Here is a 22,677-nt window from a genome sequence, read left to right as displayed (position 1 = left end):
GTAATAGTTGGCACTACTATTCCCTTCTTTCCCCACCCAGCCCTCTGCCAGCAGGACCCAGCAGGGAGCTAAACTTCCACTCCCACCCTTGGCAAAGAGGCAAGCCAAGGAAAAGCATTAACTATCAAAATTCACTCAATATGAAGTTTCCAAGGCTATTTATAAGATTATTTTTATTACAAAAAATTCTTTCCACAAACTTTCTCTCCTAGAATTAATATTTGATCTTAATAATTCCCTTTAATGTGCTCAATTTTCCTCAAGGTCTGGGGATCTTTAGTTGATCAGAGCTATTCTGAAGAAATTCTTCCTCTCATCCCCATATTGGCTTTTGTTTTAAATTTTTAAACATAATTTAAAAATAATTTCAAACTTACAGAAAAGTTCAAGAATAATATAAAGAATCTTTTTTCCGAACCATTTCAGGGTAAATTGCTGATATTGTGTCTGATCATCCCTGAAAACTTAGGTTTGTAATTCCTTTAATAAGGAGATTTTCCCAAATAACCATAATATAATCATCAAAATCAACAAATCAACAATTATATCCTGTAATCTCTATGCCCTATTCAAGTCTCATCTATCATCCCACTAATTTCTTTTGTAGCAAAAGGCCCAGATTTAGTACCATGGGTTGCATTTAACTGTCAGGTTTCTGTAGTCTCTATCTCTGGAACAATTAGTTCTTGAGTTTTTTCCTTGACTTTCATGATCTTTTAAATTTTGAAAGTTATAGGCCAGGTATCTTCTAGAAAGTCTCTCAATTTGGAATTCTCTGATGTTTCCTCAATTAGATTTATGTTATAGATTTTGGTAGAAGAATCACAGAAATGATCTCCTGGTCCTCATACTGCATCCTATCAGGTAGTGCATGATTTTATTTTGTTCCATTAACTATTAACATTAGCTGTCATCACCTGAGTGGGGTTAGTATCTGCCAGGTTTTCCACTGTGAAGTTCCTTTTTCTTCCTTAGTAATTAATAGATACTTTGTGAGGAGATGCTTTGAGACTACACGAACAGCCCATTCCTCATTAAACTTTCACCTATTAGTTTTGGCATCTACCAATATTTCATGGATAACTGATTATACCACACTGGTTCCAAAATTGTCATTTTCCTAATTCTGTTCTTCCTTTTCTTCTCTCCATTAATTTATTATGTCACTACAGACTCATGAATGGTCTATTTTATTCAGTGGGCTATAATTTGATAAAATGAGTATTATATGATGTTCAAACTGTTCAAAAACTAGTCATTGAGTACTCCTTCAAGATCGCTTCTGTATCCTTTAGATATAACCCCTCTTTGAGCAATTCCTTACATTTTGGTACAGGAAGATGTGTTCAGCACATCTTGTCCTATTCTTTCTCTGCCCCAGCCCTAGAATCAGCCATTTCTCCAAGGAGACCTAGCACAGACACCTACCTTCCTGGGCCCCATCCCGTGACTTCTGGACTGAATTATTCAGGAAGGAAAGAAAGCACAAAGAAAGCCAAAGTGCTACTTTGTTTAGAAGGTGTGACTTGCCCTGATTTCCTCTGTAGCTGAATTGGTCTGTTTTCCCAACAGCTTATCTGCTTGAATGGCAAGGCTGACTACACACAGTTTAAGGAATTGAGGAGACCTGTAAAATAGGCAAACTTCCCCCAGCACATAGCTGCAAAAGTAAGGAAATCCTTGCTCTGAAGGTGGAATATTCTGGGTTCATTTTATTCCCAGAAAAGGTATCTTTTCCTTTTCTTTCTTTTTTTACTACATCTTTTATTTTGTAACAGTTTTAGATGTGTAGACAAACTATAAATATAGTTCAAAGAGTTCCCATGTGTCCCACACCCAGTTTTCCTTATTAACATCTTATATTAGTATGATACATTTGTCACAATTTTTCTCTTCCCTCCTGTCATCATCTGTTACAATTAGTGAACCAATACAAATACATTATTATCAACTAAAGTTCATACTTAATTCAGATATCCTCTAGTTTTCCTCTAATGTCCAATATGTTTGAGGATCCCATCCAGAATATCATATTACATTTAGTAGTTATGTATTGTTAAGCTACTCTTGGTTGTGACAGTTTTTCAGAACTTTCTTTTCTTTGATGACTATTAATTTCCTGTGGCTGCTGTAACAAATTATACAAACTTAATGCCTTAAAAACCAAAAACCCAGAAATTTACCACATGATCCAGTAATTCCACTACTGGGTATTTAGCCAAAGAAAATGAAAATACTAATTTGAAAATTTATATGCATACCTATATTTAATGCAGCATTATTTACAATAGCCAAATATGGAAGCAACCCAAGTGTCCATCCATAGATGAATGGATAAAGAGGATGTGATATATATGTACAATGGAATATTTACTCAGCCATAAAAAAGAATGAGATCTTGCCATCTGCAACAACATGGACAGAGCTAGAGAATATAATGCTAAGTGAAATAAGTCAGAGAAAGACAAATACCATTGATGTCACTTGTGGAATTTAAGAGACAAAACAAATGAACAAAGGAAAAAAGAGACAAACCAAAAAAGAAAATCTTAACTATAGAGAACAAACTGATGGTGACCAAAAGTGGTGGGGCGGGGGAATAGGGGAAGTATGGGTGAAATAGGTGAAGGGGATGAAGAGTACACACTTACTGCCATGAGCATGGAGTAATGCAGAAAACTGAATCACTATAAGGTATACCTGAAACTAATATAACACTGTACTTTAACTATACAGGAATTAAGAAAGAAACCAGAAATTTATTCTCTTTCAGTTTTAGGAGTCATAACCCTAAAATCAAGATCTCCAAAGTGCCACGCTCTCTGAAAGCTCTCAGGGAGAACCATTCCTTGTCTCTTCCAGCTTCTGATGGCCATAGGCATCCCTTGGCTTATGGCTACATCACTCCAATCTCTGCCTCCGTCTTCTCCTCTGTGTCTGTGCCTTCTGTGTTTTATGAGGAACATATCATTGGATTTAGAGTGTTCCAAGATAATCAAGGATGATTCTTAAGAATCTTAATTTAAATATATCTGCAAAGACTCTTTTTCCAAATAAGGTCAAATTCACAGGTTCTGGAGGTTAGCACACAGGCATATTTGGACAGGGAGGGGGCGGGGGGAGAATATCACCATTCAATCTACCACAATGATCTTGACAGTTTAAGGATTACTGGTTAGATATTTTATAGAAGTGTGATTTGATTCCTCATGATTAGACTGGGATAATATGTTTGAGGGAGGAGAATGACTCAGGTAATGTATCAGTTTTATCCTATCAAATCAAGGGTACAAACTTGATAACCTGGCATGAGGCAGAGTTTGTCAGGTTTCTCCATGATATTGTACTCTTTGAAAAAAAGTCACTATCAAGAGTTAACTTAAGAGGTAGAGAGTTATACTTCCTTGAGGGTAGAGTATCTAAATAAATTATTTGAAATTTTTCTGCACCAGAGATTTGCCTATTCTCCCTTGGAATCAACATCAATTATATCAGTAAAGACAAATGGATATTTCTTTATACTTTGGGTTTTAACACAATACTACTTTATTCTGTTCCTCAAAGTGTTCCAGCTTTGGACGTTGGGAGATCTTTCAGTTGACCCTTCTGTCCCTTTGGTGCACTCCTGTTATTGTGTGTGTGTGTGTGTGTGTGTGTGTGTGTAGATATGTCTTTTAAAGTACTTTCTTAGTTTTTGGCACTACAAGATGATCCGTGCTCACCTTGTGTATTTCCTGCCCCAGCACAAGAATCAGTCACTTCTGTAAGAAGCTCTCATTTCTCTTATTGAATAATGGTATTAGAAACCAAGCAAGATCTGGGCACGAGGTGTGGTCATTGTTACTGGGATTTCATTGCTTCTAGGCCCTCTCAGCTGACAGAGCAATATAACTGTGTTTACTAACCTGTGTATATACACACATATCTATGAACATTTCTATACGTAATTATCCATATCTGTATTAAGCTAAACACGAGTTCATACTAATTAATGTCTGTCTCCAACTCTAATCCATTAGCACATGGATCTACCAGCTTCTTCTCCTTGCTTACCTATAACCCCACTACAATAGTAGAAACATGTACAGTAGTTTCAAAATTGTTAACCCTTACCCTGATCCCCCTGTATGAGAGTATAGTGTTTACATATATGGTTCCTTTCCCCTTTTAGTCTTACAGATTTCACTCATTTCCAAAGTTACTCAGATCAGCACCTTACTCCTCCACCCCTTTCAGCAACATTGTTTCATATATTCGTAATACATTTACATTCTTTTGTCATATTTTACCCTCCATCCTAGGATCCCTGATCATCTAAATGAAGTTTTAAAAATTTATATATATTAGTATCCACTCTTTCTGCTATAAAGTTCTATAGGTTTTAATAAATACTTAATGTCCTATATTCACCGTTACAGTATTATACAAAATACCCTAAAAAAGGGATGCCTGGATGGCTCAGTCGGTTAAGCATCTGCCTTCGGCTCAGGTCATGATCCCAGGGTTCTGGGATAGAGCCCCGCATTGGGCTCTCTGCTCAGCAGGGAGCCTGCTTCTCCCTCTCCCTGTGCCTGCCGCTCTGCCTACTTCTCCTCTCTGTCAAATAAATAAGTAATCTTAAAAAAAAAATACCCTAAAAAAGCCCCTGTGCTTCACCTAACCAACCTTCCCCCCAACTTGTTGCTCCCCTCGGCTCTTGGCAATATTGATCTTTTCACTGAATCTTATTTTTGCCTTTTCCAGAATGTCATATAATGGGATTTGTACAGAATGTAGCATTTTCAGACTGGCTTCTTTAAATCAACAGTATGCATTTAAGATTTATCTATGTCTTTTCACAGTTTGATAGCTCTTTTCTTTTTATCACCAAATAATATTCCATTTATGGATGTACCAAAGTTTATTCATTCACCTACTGAACTTGGCTGCTTCTGGTTTGAGGGTGGATTATGAACAAAGCTACTATAAATGTGTGCAGGTTTGGTAGATATGAGTTTTCAAATTAGTTGTGTAAATACTTAGGAGTGTGTTTGCAGATTCATATGGTGAGACTACATTTAGTTTTGTAAGAAACATCAAACTGTTTTCCAAAGTAGCTGTACCATTTTGCATTCTCACCAGCAAAGAATGAAAATTACTATTGCTCCACATCCTTGCCAGAATTTGCTTTTGTTGGTGTTTTATAAATGTTAGCCATTCTAACAGGTATGTAATAGTATCTCATTATTGTTTTAATTTGCAATTCCCTCATGACCTATGATGTTGAACATCTTTTATATACTTACTTGCCACCTATACATCTTCCTCAATGAAATGTCTCTTCAAATCTTTTATTCATTTTTTTGATGGAGTTGATTTGTTTATCATTGAGTTTTAAGAGTTTTCTACATATTTTGGATACAAATCCTTTATCAGATGTGTTTTGCAAATATTTTCTCCCCATCTGTGGCTTGTCTTTTCAGTCTCTTAAGAGTGTCTTGCATTGCGCAGAAGTTTTCAATTTTAACTAAGCCCAACTTAGCCATTTCTTTTCTTGCCTGGATCACATTGCTAGTATTTTATTTTATTTATTTATTTTTATTTTTTAATTTTAAAGGGGGAAGGGGCCAAGGGAGAGGAAGAGAGAGAATTTTAAGCAGGTTCCACACCCAGCCTCATGCGGGGCTCAATCTCACAATCCTAAAATCATGACCTGGGCCAAAATCAAGAGTTGGACACTTAACTGACTGAGCCACCTAGGCATCCCATTACTAATGTATTTTAAAACTCATTGCCAAACCCAAGAGCCATATCAACTTTCTCCTATGGCTTCTTCAGTAAGTGTTACAGTTTTGCATTTTAAAATTTGGTATATGATTGACTTTGTGTTAATTATTGTGTAAATCATAAGGTCTGTGCCTAGGTTCACTTAATACATATGTTCCAGCACCATTTATTGAAAAGACTATCCTTTGTCCATTGAATTGTCTTTGCTCTTTTGTCAAAGATCGTTGACTAGATTTGTGTGGATTTATTTTGGACTCTCTATTCTGTCCTGTTAATTAATATGTCTATTCTTTTGTCAATACCACTGTGTCTTGATTACTGTGGCCTTAACACTGAGTCTTGAAATCAGGTTCTTTGTTCATCTTCAGTATTGTGTTGGCCTTACTAGGTCTTTTGTTTTCCATATAAACTTAAGAATTAGTATGATGTTATCTACAAAATGGGTTACTGGGATCTGGACTGGGACTGGATTGAGTCTATAGGCTAAAATGGAAAAATGGAAAAAAACTGATATTTTAACAATATTGAGTATTCTAATCCACAAACACAGATTATCTCCCCATTTATATAAATCTTTGATTTTTTTAATCAGTGTTTTATAGTTTTCCACCTATAGATCTGTATATATTTTCTTAGATCTATACCTTAGCATTTCATTTTGGAGGATGCTTTTATTTATTTGAGAGACAGAGAGAGAGAGAGAGAGAGAACAAGCAGGGGGAGGAGCAGAGGGACAAGCAGACTCCCTGCTGAGCAGGAAGCCCAATGCGGAACTTGATCCCAGGACGCTGAGATCATGACCCGAGCGAAAAGGCAGACGCTTAACCGACTGAGCCACCCAGATGCCCCATGGAGGATGCTTTTTACATGGGATTTTCTGAGACTAAAAAGTTTGAGAAAACTGTTATACAAATCACCTAACCTACTTGGACTTGGTGCTTATTTGTACACATGTATAGTAGTTCCTGCACTTTATAAATGTATAGTAGTGCCTGCACAATATAAATGACATATTTATATTGTCAACTACTATAAATGTATAGTAGTGCCTGCACAATATAAATGACAATATATGGAAAAATTATATGCAAATTAGAAATCACTAAACAAGTATAAGGCAGGAGGGGAAGATTCATAAAAATAGGTAGGAAAGGTAGTTAGAACCAGAATTTGTACTCAATTATATATTTAATGAAAACCCACTAAATGCCAAAGGTGTAGATAATTAATGTAGGGTCTTCTGGAAATTAATCTGATTGATTGATAGGGTATAATTCAATGGAAAATGGGTAGAACTGGGGCGCCTGGGTGGCTCAGTTGGTTAAGCGACTGCCTTCAGCTCAGGTCATGATCCCAGGGCTCTGGGATCGAGCCCCGCATCAGGCTCCCTACTCAGCCGGAAGCCTGCTTCTTCCTCTTCCACTCCCCTGCTTGTGTTCCCTCTCCCGCTGTCTCTCTCTCTCCCTGTCAATTAAATAAATAAATAAAATCTTAAAAAAAAAAAAAGAAAATGGGTAAAACTTAGAATAGTGCAATAGATGAGAGTCTAGTGCAATAGATGAGAGAGAATTTTACAAGAAAGGGACTTAGAAATACTCTAACATCTTCATTTTTTATACGCTGTAGGTTGTTCTCACTAGGAAAGATTAGCATATATGGCAAATTGTAATGGCAGTTATGTACATTTTTGTTTAGCCATTTTCTCTTTTTGAGTATTTGAAGAAAAGTGGAGGAAGAGTAACTAGTCAGTAAGAGTTTAAAGGAGTAAGTGATGTAATCAGTAAGACCTCAAACACTTCAAGTCTAAACCCTCCGTCGGACTTAACTATGGAAATTCTGAGGATACCTTTTATCCTTTGCTCTTACATCATTTACATTGTTCTTCAGAAATAATTTGGCTTTTGCACACACTATCTCCTGGGTAAAGCAACTACTATCTCCTGGGTAAAGCAACTAGAAGAAGGCTGACAGCAGGCTCCAAATATTTTCTTATGCCATTCAGAATTGAAGTACTTTTCTGGATCCAGAAAAAGAACAGTTGTGGTCATTTAAAATCCCTGGAAATGGCTGTGTGATAGAATATGGAATTTACATTTTGAACTGCTTAATCCTTCTTTTATAGACTAGCTGATGGTTATTTTGTCTCTCTGGCATTTTCTTATGTCTAAGCTGCCTTCCTCTGTCATCCAGGGCTCAGTTTCAGGTTGAAATACATTATGATAATCACAGTCAACCAAAGGCATCCCTATTCCAAACTCTCCATAACTTCACACTTTCCCCAACAATTTCACTTCAGTTAAAAGGCCAGTTAAAAGAAGAATGTATAAATAAATCTGAGCTTACAAATTCTACTGCCACTATTACCTCACACACTCAGGTTTTTTATTAAATTTGCCGTTTTCACACTATATTATACATTAAAAAGATGGCATGTACATAAACATCTTCAGAAATTAAGTGGCTCCACTTTAAAAAGCTGAACTTTCTGAAGTAAGGGTTCCCCATGCTTTACCTAAATAAATTATCATCTATATTCCACCTTGGATACTTCCATTACTTCACATTTCTTCAATCACTTCTCTTCCAAAGCTAATGAAGAAAAACAACAAAGGGAAATATAAATTATTTTTTATTATTAAACTATCACTAACCTCATGCATTTTTCAACTAGAGCTTTAGCTTCAGGATAAAACCATGACTATAATCCAAGCCAAATCCCAGGTCTGAGGCTTATAAGTATCTGATACTAAGCATTTCACAGTTTATGTGGGTCTTGGCTTCTTTGTGTGCAAAACCAGGGAACTAGACATGATGATCAGCAAATTTTCTTAAACAAACACCAACTATCCGAACTTTTTAACTCCTACTGCTGACATTTTCACATAGAATGTAGGATCTTTATGAAAACACTACTGGAATAAAAGATCTACAGAATCACAGTAGCTCACAAAGGAAATAACAGTATAAGCAAGTGATAGATATAAACATTTGGGTTAATAAAATGTTATAATCCTAACAAAAGGCTTCCCTTAGATTCTGTATTGACCAGCTCTTTCTTGTGTGTGTTTTTTTTTTTTTTTTGTCTTGGCTCCAATAACAATTTTTCTGTAAAACTTTCCCTGCTTCAGAAGTTCTTATGCTAACCACCTCTTCTAGGTTCTCGCGGCACATGATTTCCTTTCTATCAAAGCATTTCAACCAGACTATGAACACCTTCCTTATTTGTCCATGTACTGGATCATACAGACATCATTTGGATTGAATTTTAGCTTTTATGTGCACTTCCTTATCTAAACAGAAGGGGGACAATTTGGAAGGGGTCTGGCCAACAGTCACAAAATACTGGAAAAAAGAACCTTGTTCTCTTTGAGTTCTCCTTAAAATTCTGTGTATACAAGGCTGGAATAGTTATCAATTTGTAAACTCTGGGGGGAGTAGGGGAGATAAGGTCCTCGTATTTGGTTATAGCCCTCATAATACTTAATAATTATTAGGAATATACTAGCTGCTTAATAAATGGTGAATATGGAAGAAATAAAAGGTTAAAAATTTAAGAATTAGCATAGCATAACTTAACTTTTCAGGTATACTAGTAGGTATTCAACAGAATGAATATGAAAAAAATTACTATTTAAATGTAAGCTTTCTGATAAGCAGTTTGAAGTAATGGAGAGAGTAAAAGTGTAATCAGATACAACTATGTGACAATCTCACCGAGTTTCTGTGTTCTCATTCTAAAATTAGAACCAACTTAGTGTACAGGGCTGCTATAATGAATAAAGATCATGTATGTAAAGCATCTATTAGTCCATGCCCCACAGTAGGTGCTCAATAAATACATGGCAATATTATGTGACTTATTCCTCAATATAACTTCAGCCTTAATGATGATAAAACCTTTCCCTCCTTGCTTCATTTCAACATATTCCTCATTTGTTATTTAAGTCCTTTCTGATGACACTTCAGTTAAAAATTTCAGGTATGTATGCTTTTCCCAACTATTAGCTTCATTATAAAATTCTATTAGGAAGAAAACCTTCCATACTTTAAGTGTAGAAAAAAAATCAGTTTTGATATTGCATTGCTTTTCTGAAGTCCTAGAACAGTAATAATATTTATGACACTGAGCACTGAAGCTTACGAAGCAGTAAATAGCTTTTGAGGCTGATTAAGCACCTCTGTTTCACTTCACATATTCCAGTACCACAGGTATTACCCCTTAATTAAATGCTTGTTTATGTTACACAAGGACCTTTTTTGGTCCTACACCTTTCAACAAATACTAGAATGAGAAAGAAGGAAAAAAAGCTAAATTATTGGAGAAGATGCTATTAATACTAAACTTGTGCTCAAAGCTGTGTCAACAAGATGAGATCATGCACAAGTTTTACTATTTAAAAAACGTATCAAGGGGTACCTGGCTGGCTCAGTTGGTAGAGTATGAGACTCTTGATCTCAGGGTTGTAAGTTCGAGCCCCATGTTGGGTGTAGAGATTACTTAAAAATAAAACCTTAAAAAAATAAATCAAAACCAAAAACCACCCAGAAAAAGCTGTCCTTTGGAAAGATCAATTCCATTTGAAATGCTGGGAGTTCAGGAGTACAGGTAAAACCACAAACATCAGGTAATAGGAGGATAATGCTCCTTTTCAATTTTACTTGGAAATAATTATAAAGTCATTTTGTAATTTTCATGTGATATTAATAGTTCAGCACTTGAGTGGCAAAAGATCAGAAAGGCACAAGTTTCTGTGTTCTCATCAAGATGAATGTGTCTTCTCAAATTTATATGGGTTTTATCCCAGAGTAAGATAAAGGAAAAGTTAAAAGAGAAAACCTTAGAAATCCCTGACAAATTATCTTAGGGTTTTGCAGTTCATAGGAAGTTCAGCTGCCACCACCACTTTTAACCCTCCTAGTTCAGGCAGCGAGTGGTAAATCTGTACTTTTGCACAGACAGGAGGAATGACATGTAAGGCTGCATGTTACAATTCATGGTAGAATGTGTGTTTTTCAGCAAGGGAGAAAAACACCTTTACAGCTCCAGAAAAACAGCAGTCTACATGTTCTGAGTGGCAAAATGCCAACTGGAAACACTGTACTTATAAAATAGAGCAGCAGATCGCAGATTGAAAATGATAGTGATATGCAAGTGTAATAGCATAATAAAGCAAAGGAAGTGGTCACTCATCAGATAAATCATCCCCTATACCAGTTTCTATTACCCAAATGTCCTCTGTCTCCACCCGCTATTTAATCCACCAAAAAAGTCTGAATAAATAGCTTTTTCTGATCTGTAAGCTAAACACCAAATTATACTTCACATGTTCTCTCAACTAATTTGTTCTTGTATATTTTGCATTTGCCATTAAGTCTATCAACTTGTTTTATTTGCAATCATCTTTATCATTTACACTAACAGAAAGGGGACAGAGTGGCAAATAATCCAAAACACTCAAAAAACAAAATTTTATAAATTCAAATAAGATGTTAAAAGAACTTTAAGCCATGATACATCAGGAACTAGGGGTGTTCTTCCTGGAGAAAAGCTACCTAGAAAAGACACGATAGCTGTCTTCAAATACACAAATTGTCATTCCACAAACAGTGCCAAGAATTAAAACTGGTAGATGAAAACTATAACGAGGAAGGTCTGGGTTCACTGTATAAAAGACAAGCTCTTATATGTGGGTGGTATGGAACACTCAGGAACCAAATGACCTTGAACAGCAAGGTGGCTGGACTAAAACTAAATGACCTCTAAAGCCTCTTCTGACTCTTGAGTCTCTTGAGTCTATGACTGCTTTAAAGTCAGGATGAAATCTGGGTATTTGTCAGCAGTTCATGAAATCACACAAAGTTCTAACTGTGAGGTTTGGGTCTGGGGGTCAGGGAAGTGAAGAACAGAACGCTGACCTTGAATCAGTCCTTTGAAAATCCCTTATGTTCCTGGCATGGTCAGAGTACCCATTTAAGCGCAGCTTATACTACTCAAAACTTTCCTAAACAAAGCAAACGACTGCTAACTTTCTCTGTGGGTTTCTTACCAAAAATTGACAAACAAAACAAACAAAACTAAAAAATTGGGAGAGAAAAATAATTGGGCTGTAAAAAAGATTTTGAACAAAAGAATCTAGGGTGCTGACAAGACCTGTATTTAAGGAATTTATCATGAAGTCCAGACAGGACAGGAATCTAATGGAATGAGTGAAATGAGCAGTTTGTATACAAGGAGTGAAGGTTTCCAGAGGGGTGGATGCAAAAAGCTGCTTTTAAAGATAGGAGCTATAATCATTTTTGAAAATTAAATGCAACTATATGCTCTCCAACTTGCTCAACTCTACGAGTTTATGCAAAAGACAGAGTAAGTGAAACATATAACAAAGAAATCTGCTGTAGATTTGGGTGAGGATATCCTGAGCAAGTGTTGAGAGTTGAAGGTATCTAAATGATAAACAGATAGGAGAAACATGTGCAAAGGCCCTGAGATAAGAGGGAGCAGAGCATGTTTAAAGAACTAAAAGAAAATAAGTGAGACTAGAAAAGTAGATACACAGGAACCAATGTATGCCATACATTACAGGCCACGTTAGTATTTAGTTTGTAGGCTAAGTTTATCAGTAAACCTGAGAAGGATTTTTAAACACAGTGCCATAATGATCAGATCTGGAGTTTGAAAAGATCACTGGATACTGGGTAAAGCATGTATTTTATAAGTTACCAAAGTAGAAGCAGAGAGACCATTTCAATAGGTTATGATAATGATAGTCTAGAACAAAGTGGTGGTACTGGAGATGGAAGTACATGCATTCAAGAGGTATTTCAAATTGTGAAACTGAATAAGGGAAACTTCATTTAAATTTGAGTCTAGAGGCCAGAAAGGAAAGCTCTCCTGCCCTATTACTTGTCACCAATTATAACCCAACAGGAAGAGACATACCTTGTATTCCAAACAGGAAGAAGCCTACTTTGCTACTTCAACAAGAAGAAGAAAAATTTTCTCCTGGCCCAGCAACAAGCTCAGCCAGTAAGAAAATACCACAACTCAGCCAAGAGAAACTGTCACCACCCTGAACTTTCACTTTCCTCCACAGACCTTCCTTCAAAGCAGTCCCTCCCAACTTCCTCCTTTTCTCTATAATGTAACATTCCTCTCCTTGGTCCTCCGGACTTGTTATGGGTTGTCATAGCTTGCATGTCACAAATTGCAATTCTTCTGCTATTCCTGAATAAACCCATTGGCTGATAAAAATAATTGGCTGTTTTATTTTAAAGATCAACAAAATATAACAGCCAGTTTACTTTTTTTTAAGATTTTATTTATTTATTAGAGAGAGAGAGAGCGCACACACATGCGAGCACAATCAGGGGAGGGGTAGAGGGAGAGGGACAAGTAGACTCCCCGCTGAGCAGGGAGTTTGACATGGGGCTTGATCATGACCGAGATCATGACCCGAGATCATGACCTGAGCCAAAGCCAGCTATTAACGGATTGAACCACCCAGGCACCCCAACAGCCAGTTTATGTGATAAGAGAGGTTGAATACAGAGATCCTTGAGAGTGATAGTGTGAGAATTAGAGAAAGTCTTCTGAAAGACAGCTCTGTCTTACAGGTTTAAAAGGCATTGGGAGTAGCAAGAATCTCTGGTTGAAAAAAATATTCTGAAATAAATAAGAACACAGAAAACTAAAGATGGAATTAGTTAAATGTTTAGAATGAAGTCAGGGATGTGTCCTGCAGTGTGGTTTGTGTTGGGGGACACTGCCATAAAATGAGACTGGACAGCCAGGCAGGGCAAGATCCTACAAGGCTTTCAAGAGAAAAAATTTTGAACTTTATACTAGAAACAATGCAAAGCCAGCACATAATTTTACTGAAGAGAGAAACAAGATTTCATCTGCCTTTTGGACTAGGCATGAAGGGCTGTAATGTATATGAGAGAAATTTCTAAGGGTCAGAACTAGTGGAGAAGCAAAGGAATTAAAGATGATGGGGCAAATAATATTTATAAGGTAAGAAAATAGGCTACCAAATGATAATCAAATGGATGTGAAGAGTTAGAGAAAAGGAAGGGACTAGGACCATGCTTAGATTTCTGTCCTGGAACTGGCTAAAATGCCAAATCATCTGCAGATATAGAGAATACAGAAAGGTAACGTGACAGATACAGATGATGAGTAATTGTGACCAAGCAAATGACAAAATATGAAAAATATTCTGTTTCTAATCCTCATTCCCCATGTAATTATCTTATTCTGCATACCATTATGAAACCTGGGTCCAATGGGAACTGGATGATCCCAACAGAATTCCTCTCTTTTTGCTCTGTATTGTGAAGCTTTACACATGGTAGGTCCTCAACAAATATTTCTTTTTTTTAAGATTCTATTTATTTATTTGAGAGAGAGAGAGAACATGAGAGGGGGGAAGGTCAGAAGGAGAAGCAGACTCCCTGCTGAGCAGGAAGCCCGATGCAGGACTCGATCCTGGGACTCCAAGATCATGAAATGAGCCAAAGGCAGTCGCTTAATCAACTGAACCACCCAGGCACCCTCAACAAATATTTCTTAAGTAAATTAATAGTAATTGTGCCAACCGAGTTGATATCTAAATTGACTAAGACTGTGTGCTCAGCTGCAACAATTACTGAAAAACCAAGTAACAATAGTTTACACACAGGAGTTTATTTTATTTTAGACAAAAAAGTCTGGAGCCAGGCAGATCAGGGATGGTTCAACCATATAGGTCAGCAATGACATCAAGGAATAAGGTCCCTTCTTTCTCCCTACTGTGCATTCCCTAGGATTTGCTTTCATATTCATGCTGAACATCAAGGTATCAATTCCATTTTCCTGACAGGAAGAAAGCTAAAGGGCCCAAAAATACATCCCCCCAGGATATGACTTTGTTTTGGAAAGGAAGCCCTTCCCAGGAGATTTGTATTGAATATCTCTCTGGCCAGCAATGTGTCACAGGGTCAACCCTGGCTGAAAGAGGTCTAAAGAAGAAGGAAGAGAAGGAGAAGGTGGTTGGAAATGAGTATTTAATGGGCTTACCTAAATTTGCCATGTTGGAATTCATATTTGGTCTACCAGAAATCTTAAGGGGAAGAAAGGGGGGCGAGGGGGGGGGATCAGAACTAAGAAAAAACATAGTAAGAGAAAAATACAATAGCACCAAGATCTTGGTTCCTAATACTATTCTCCAATAAAAGGAAGCAAGGCTCCTTGGAAAATGGCTGATTCTAGGTCTGTGGCAGAAAACACACACTGGGTCTAGAGCAACTTGTAGCACCAGAAAATAAGGAAATGCTTACAAAAAACACAAACACAAAACCTTGTTGATGGGGTATGTCCAAGGGGCACAAGAGGCAAATGAAAGAACTCCTAATGGCCAAAGCTGGAATAACTTGAACAATAAAATATAGTACTGGGTTAAAACTCAAAGGATAAAATAAATCTCCATGAGGTCATACTCAGGATTAAATACATAAATAAAATGAGGGAAAAAGACATATCTCCTGTGCAGAAAAATTCCTAATAATTTATGTAAATACTCTGCCCTCAAGGAAGTGAAGCATAATTCTGACTCTTTAAGTATGGACTCTACAGAGAGACTTCCTTCTAAAGAGCAGTGTATGAAACAGAGGGAGGTAAAGTAACTTCACAATGCAGGAGAAACCTGAGATTACCAGCCAGGTAATCAAGGTTAACATCAATAGTGATAATTCATGTTGATAGTAGGTACCCTTGATATGATGTGATGAGACTGGCATTTTACCTCTGTCAGCTTCCTCCCAAAAACCCACAATGCAGTATAATCATAAGATAAACATCAGATAAATCTCAAAAGAGGGGTATTCTACAATACACAGTACTCCTCAAAACTGTCAAAGACATCAAAAATAAAGAAAATATAAGAAACTGTCACAGCTAAAAGGAACCTAAAGAGAAATGAAAACTATATGTAATGTGGTATCCTGGATGAGATCGTGGAAGGGTATTAGGTAAAAGCTAAGGAAACTTGAATAAACAATGGGTAGTTAATAATAATATATCAGTATTGGTTTATTAATTATAACAAATGTACCAAATTATTGTAAGATATGAATAGGGGAAATTCTCTGTGTGGGAGGGCAGTATGGGAACTCTGTACCATCTTCTCAATTTTTCTATAAAGCTAATACTTCTCTTAAAAACTGACTGTTAAAAATACAGTAGCAACCTATAATGCCACCACAGTATTAATACAACGAGAGATCTTTTATCAGTTTTGTTTTCCTCTATGAGCATCTGTATTCATACATCAAACACGTTTATGTTTTTTCTTTTTTTTTTTATGCACCTATTAAAGCTTTTAATCCCAGTTAGTTAGCATACAGTGTTATATTAGTTTCAGGTGTACATTATAGTCATTCAGCACTTCTGGTTTTTCTTTTTATTTTAGCTAAATGATAAATACATGTTCACTGTAGACAAATCAGAATACAGATTAAAAAAATGCCACCACCACCACCAAAAAAAAAAAAAAAAAGATGATTGCCATTTCCATATATGGCCTTCCAGCCACGTACTGCAGTATCTAGATGAATATGTATTCATCGATGTACTACTCTTTCACCAGTCGTTTCCTAATTCACACATAGCCGTACTCAGATTTCAGCTCAGAAGTCACTTTCTCTGGGAGCTCCTCCCTGGTTCCCAGACCAGGCTGAGTGCCCCAACAGGCACCTGCATAGCTCCCGGTACTCTTTCTCCTAGTAAATATGACATTTATAATCAAATAATCAATTGAGAAATCAATCACTATTAATGTCTATCTTCTCTCTAAAATGTAAGCTTCATGTATTATTCATCACAGTTTTCCCAGCATGGTGCCTTGAACACAGCAGGCATTCAATGAGGAGTAACTGAGTGAATGAATAGTACATGTACACACTGAAGTAACCGTACAGCTAATAAAGTCACATGTACAGACAGGAAAAAAATATTCAAGAAACCTTAGTAAAAGAGATGTAAAACAATGTGCACAGCAAATCTCTGGTTTTATTTTAGTAATAATAACAAAAGCTTCTTCTATGCACAGAAAAACAAAACATACAACAAACAATTCTTAATAATTAACTTTAGGTGGGGGATTTCTGCAGGCTTTCACTTTCTAGTGTATGTATTTTTATCATGATTCAATTTTTAATGAGTATGCACTATTTTTATAAATAGAAAAACAAAGATAAAATATACATGCACTATAGGAAAGTTAGAAAATAAAGACAAGTTCTTTTTTTAAAAAAAACTCTAATTGTCAGTCTCATTACACCAGACACAACCACAGGTTAACACATGTACCTTACAAATTAATTTTGATTTGACATGGTATAGAAAAATTTTTATTTTGACTTTTCTGTCTCATTTCATCCACATAATCATCCTTTCAGGTAGACAGCCCTTGGCCACAAAGGAAGTAGCACAAAGGGGCTGAATGAGTAGTATGTGATCCCAGGCCTCGTTAGAAACAGATTAAGAAAGGGATCTACTAACACTCTTGCACTCCTTATTAGCCCTAAGAGTTCAGCAACAAATAGTCAAAGCTGAGATTTCTTATGTACGGTGTAACAGGTGAATTCAAATTTAACAGCTCTACAAATGTAAATTAACCACTTTTATAATATTTTAAATGTTGTTGATAAGTTAGGCCAGTATTTATTGTGGCCTTAAGGAAAGACATCAGTAATGATTTAAAAAATAGAATAACTATTGTATTCAACTATGTAATCAACTTGGATAGATCTGAAGGGAATTATCCTAGGTGAAAAAAAAACCAACCTCAAAGGCTACACTATATGATTCCATTTATATAAAATTCTCAAAAAAACACAAAATTTCAGAGATGGATAGCAGATTAGTGGTTGCCAGAGATTAGCAATAGGGGAGAGAATTGGGAGTGACTATAAAGTGGTAATATGAGGGAGCTTTTTATGGGTGTGGAACAGTTTTGTATCTTGAGTATGGTGGTAGTAGCCAAATCTATATAAATGATAAAATTGCAAAGAACAATACACACACACACACACACACACACACACACAAAAGCAGGTAAAAAAAGCGGTCAATATTCTATAAACTCTCTGACGATGGCAAAACTATAAACTAATTCAAAAGCAAAGCTCTGCCAAACCTTGCACTAGAACCAAGAAGACTAATAACCTAATATGTTCCAGAGAAGACTGCCTCCAGCTGTAGCAATAATCATAATCACTATGATAATGCTTTGAAATTTAATAGCCACTCTGAACTAATAATCAATATCACTCAAAATAAATTAGACTCACCTTTTAAACTACTCTCACAGAAAAGGTGAGGAATAATTCTTGGTCTATAATAGGTGAAATTCTAGCACATGGGAGTGAGCAATAACTTGCCCTAAATATAGTTAAAAACAAAAAAGTATACCCAAGTACCACTTTTAAAATTCAAGGCTTTGAATCTTTTGAGTAGTCTACAAACAAATAACAAAGAAAATCTCAAATAGGAAAAAATAAGTGTATACTTAATAATTAAAACTACTATCTCTGAAATAACCAAAAAGTTAATAACCGATTTTGAAAGTTTGTAAATAACAGAAAGTAAAAGGAACCAGAACTGGCTGTAATTGCCAAAAAGGAAAACTTTGCTGGATGCACAGGATTCTAGGAGAAGATTGCGATACCAGCTGAAAAGAGCATGGCAGCTCATAAACAGAACTAAAAGCACAGACACAAAAGATTCTTTCAAGTGTTTCATTTTTTTAAAAGATGTTTTAAGGTGGGGCACCTGTGTGGCTCAGTCGTTATGCCTCTGCCTTCAGCTCAGATCATGATCCCAGGGTCCTGGTATCAAGCCCCGCACGGGGCTCCCTGCTCAGCGGGGAGCTTGCTTCTCCCTCTCCCTCTGCTGCTCCCCCTAATTGTGCTCTCTGTGTCAAATAAATAAATAAAATCCTTAAAAAATAAAATAATAAAATTAAAAAATAATAAAGATATTTTAAGGAATATGAAAGGATAATACCAACCTCTTCAACTAGCTAAGGAATGAAATAAAAACAGCAAGTATGTATCTTCTATAGGCCTGTGTTTCTTAATTCTGTGCATCATCAAACCCTCTCAAATAACAGTTCTATCCCACAAGGCTATTTGTCCTAATGTAAGGGACCTTCCAAAACCAAATTTATAGATGTACCCAATTAGAGTAGAGCAAACGGACTGCCATTGTTGGTAGTATCACTACGGAGGGTCCTTTACTCTTTCCTTATTTACTTTCTTTACTTGCAAAATGGGAAGTTGTTCCCAATGGAAAATCTCTTTAGAGGGTAAACTATAAGGCAGCACCAAGATATGAGGTTTTGTTACGATAACCAAAATGCCTCTTTGTAACAAAAATATTCTCATGCTTTATGACATACTTTGATTTTTCTCTTAGTATTAATCATTGAAATTGCTGATACATGGTGTAAAAAATAAGAAGAGCTTTTGAAAGATTCTCCTAAGCAGGAATTGGTGCTTCCCTCAGTCATCTGGTGATTTCTGGCCTCCTGGTTTTAGTCTCTCTTTATTCTCTAGTGTCACTGCAACCAAGAGAAATCAGTTGGTACAAAATTTGGTAATAAAATGTCTACCCCTACTGTATGGTAACTATTCATATAGCTCTCTCTCTCATGGTTTTTTTATAGAATAAAACACTTAATCTCCTACATTTATATCCCTAGTGTTGAGCATGACGCTTGCACATAGTAGGTCCTGGGGAAATGTTTATTAAAATTTAATAATCACTGCAAAACCCTCTGGAGAAAAACAACTCTGTTCACTTGAATTTTATTTTTCAAGCTTTTCCAGACAAATAGAACACCCAACAATTTGTGCTTTGTCTCTACAGTTCATTATTTTTCAAATCCAGGAGTTAAATGACCTTATCTAGACCAGCTAGTTGAGCCTCTTATTTCTTTGTGCCCAAGTTTAAGACTTTAGAGGCAGACAATGAGCTAGCTCCTCAGGGGTAGGAATCACATCTTATTTATCTCTGAACTCCCAGTACGTGGTTATGGAATATGAGTTCAATAAATGTTTGTTGAGTAAATGCATTATTAAATCGATCCACAGTGTATTTTTCATACTGGCTAAAAGTAATTTCTAATTTGTACCCATAATCCATGTAGAAAAATCTTGAAATATTTGTCCCACAAGTGTTTGTAAGGCAATTTGGTGTGGAACAGTGATGCGTCAAATTGAATTCAGTTGTTAAATCCCATGTAGAGTGAAACCTGGAAAGAAAAAAAACCCACCAAAACCAAAATTAAAAAATAGCCTAGGATATATTCGGAAACCCTTGCCTTAGTGTGACCATGGAAAATAGGTGGAGTTGAGATGTTAAGTACTTTTATATAGAGAGAAGAGAAATGAGCAGAGATAAGGCCACTGAGGAGCCAGAAGCAGTTAACCTCCTTAAAATGTCTACATTTTCCAGGCAAATTAAGTTCCTAAGAGGAAGTGCTACCTTTCAATTTTGGAAGACTTTAAAAAGATGTTTGTGAGGTCTTTGGATTTACTTTTCTTCAACAATAAACAGACCAAATTTTCTCAGCTTTCAGTCAAAAGATGATTTTTCTAACCAGGATCTGAAAATCTAGCTGTGTCTTACTCACTGCTTCTTTATGTCTCTCCCTCTCATTGACTAAGATTCTTTGATATGAATTTGGTTCACCTTGAAATATAATCAACATAAATTTTGTTAAATTTGTTTTGAAAAACAGATTAAGATAAAAAAATAGTTACAAATCTAATAGTATGAATATAACACAACATTGGCACTAATTTTAATAAAAAATAAACTGTAACCATAGACTAAAGCTAACTTCTGTGGTTTAGAAATCTAACATAGAGTATGAATTCCTCTATTAAATGTTCTAAATTGTAAGAGAAATAAGATCTCAAAATATTCTCCATAGACTATAAGAGATAAAATCTTCCCATTTGGTCTGCCATTCCAGCCATCTATGTTGAGCACTTAACACCTTCCTCCTGCTTCCCTGCCCCCCATTCTCCATCCAGATTCATCTTTGGATTTTAGAGAATGACATAATGAACTCCATCATTAGTGGCTGATTATTTTTGATAAAGGGATTCTTTAAAACATCATTAACAAACATTTTCAACTACTCTCATCAAAAACCACACTACTCTGGGTCTTGGCAATCTTTTACACAGAGGGGGTAGACACAGAAGTTTTAAATTAAGAGAAATAGAAGAAAGGACACAGAATATCTCCAGTAGTAAAAGAAATGCCAGAACTATTTCAAAATAAAGTCATACCTAGCTCATCAAAATGAAAATTAAACTACACTTTCTCCTGGCATATATGAAATGTATGGCTAGAGAGCTGTGTTTTGAGACTCCCTCTCTCCTTGTTTCAAGCCATACTTTCCATATGATGACAACATTCTCTTAATGCTGGGAATATTTCTCTCACCATAGAAACTTCCTGGTTGGTAATGTAGGAGAATAAAGTCATTCTTGGCTCCTCCATCCAATATCCTAGCAATGGTGGAAGGACTACTCCGTAAGATGCTGAGATGGTTCTGAATCGGATATTACCTCACTGATCCTAAAATACAGAATCAATCAGGGTTTATAGTCTTGATATTATTCTGCATAGGAAGCAGCTTGACATGTGGGATGCATAAAAAAAAAAAATACCAGTGACAAATGAGCTCATGCTGTAGGCAGAGAGAAGAAAAATTACTCTGTGTATTGTATTTTGAAAATCCTCAGAAATTATGTTTAGTCAGGCAAAATAATCCCAATCCTCAGACTATGAAAAGAAAATCCAAACATGTCTGATGAGGCTCTGTTTTCCACAATAATTAACAATACTATCAGACAAATTATATTTTGAAAAGATCAAAAATAAGTAACCAGGATTTTAGAAATAATAAACAAAGATTTATTATTATTATTATTATTTTTTTTAAGTAGGCTCTATGCCCAGCATGGAATCCAACAAGGGGGCTTGAACTCACGACCCTGAGATCAAGACCTGAGCTGAGATCAAGAGTCGGACACTTAACTGACAGCTCTACCTAGGCTCCCCCAAAGATTTTTGTACTAAAAAGTGTCCCCAAATGATTACTAACACAATGGTAAATTGTTTATATTGATTTTTAATAACTACATAATCGGATATTTGGATGTTAAGTTAAACTAGTCCCTGTACTCATCAGAATACTGTTCTAAATTAAGTAAATCACTGTTGGGGCAAGGATACGTTTAAAATGAAACCAGTCAGGGGAGCCTGGGTAGCTCAGTCGTCGAGCATCTGCCTTCTGCTCAGGTCATGATCCCAGGGTCCTGGGATGGAGCCCCGCATCAGGCTCCCTGCTCGGCGGGAAGCCTGCTTCTCCCTCTCCCACTCCCCTGCTTGTTTTCCCTCTCTCGCTGTCTCTCTCTCCATCAAATAAATAAATAAAATCTTAAAAAAAAAAAAGAGAAACCAGTTAAATAAAGAAATAACCCAACGAATCATTGTAAATTCCTATGCCAACAAGATAAAAACTAAAACTGGGCTCTAATGTACTCTAAATATCTGTCTGCTTTACTTCAGCACACATTCCTCATAAATAAGAGGCAGATAATTAAGAAACTGGTTCCCTTTTAAAATATATATATACATATATAAATATATGTGATAACTGACCAACTTTAAACATTGGGGAACATTATATCAATAATAACAAAATACAGGAGGGGCGGAGCAAGATGGCGGAGGAGTAGGAGACCTGGATTTCGTCTCCTCTCAGGAATTCAGCTGGATAGGGATCAAACCATTCTGAACACCTACAAACCCAACAGGAGATCGAAGAAAGGAATAGCAACAACTCTCTG

At 36.2% G+C, this 22,677-nt stretch overlaps 1 protein-coding gene across 2 annotated transcripts in view; it reads right to left on the bottom strand.

Moving 5' to 3' along the window:
* PEAK1 (pseudopodium enriched atypical kinase 1) overlaps positions 1 to 21,400 on the bottom strand; it is a 209,313-nt gene extending 187,913 nt beyond the window's left edge. Inside the window, exon 1 of one of the 2 annotated variants that reach the window (XM_081829595.1) lies at positions 21,266 to 21,400. The gene's annotated coding sequence lies outside the window, so the exon portion shown is untranslated. Of the gene's footprint in view, positions 1 to 7,612; positions 7,669 to 21,265 lie in introns of those variants that run through there. The other variant, XM_081829596.1, reaches the window with a different exon arrangement.
* Between the last annotated feature and the right edge of the window lie 1,277 nt (positions 21,401 to 22,677).

The sequence above is a fragment of the Leptonychotes weddellii genome, chromosome 9 (genome assembly GCF_054177405.1).
Source record: "Leptonychotes weddellii isolate Sample4059 chromosome 9, ASM5417740v2, whole genome shotgun sequence".
Classification (NCBI taxonomy): Eukaryota; Metazoa; Chordata; class Mammalia; order Carnivora; family Phocidae; genus Leptonychotes; species Leptonychotes weddellii.
The sequence above is the reverse complement of the archived record's forward strand: the minus strand, read 5'-3'. Positions and strand labels throughout refer to the sequence as shown.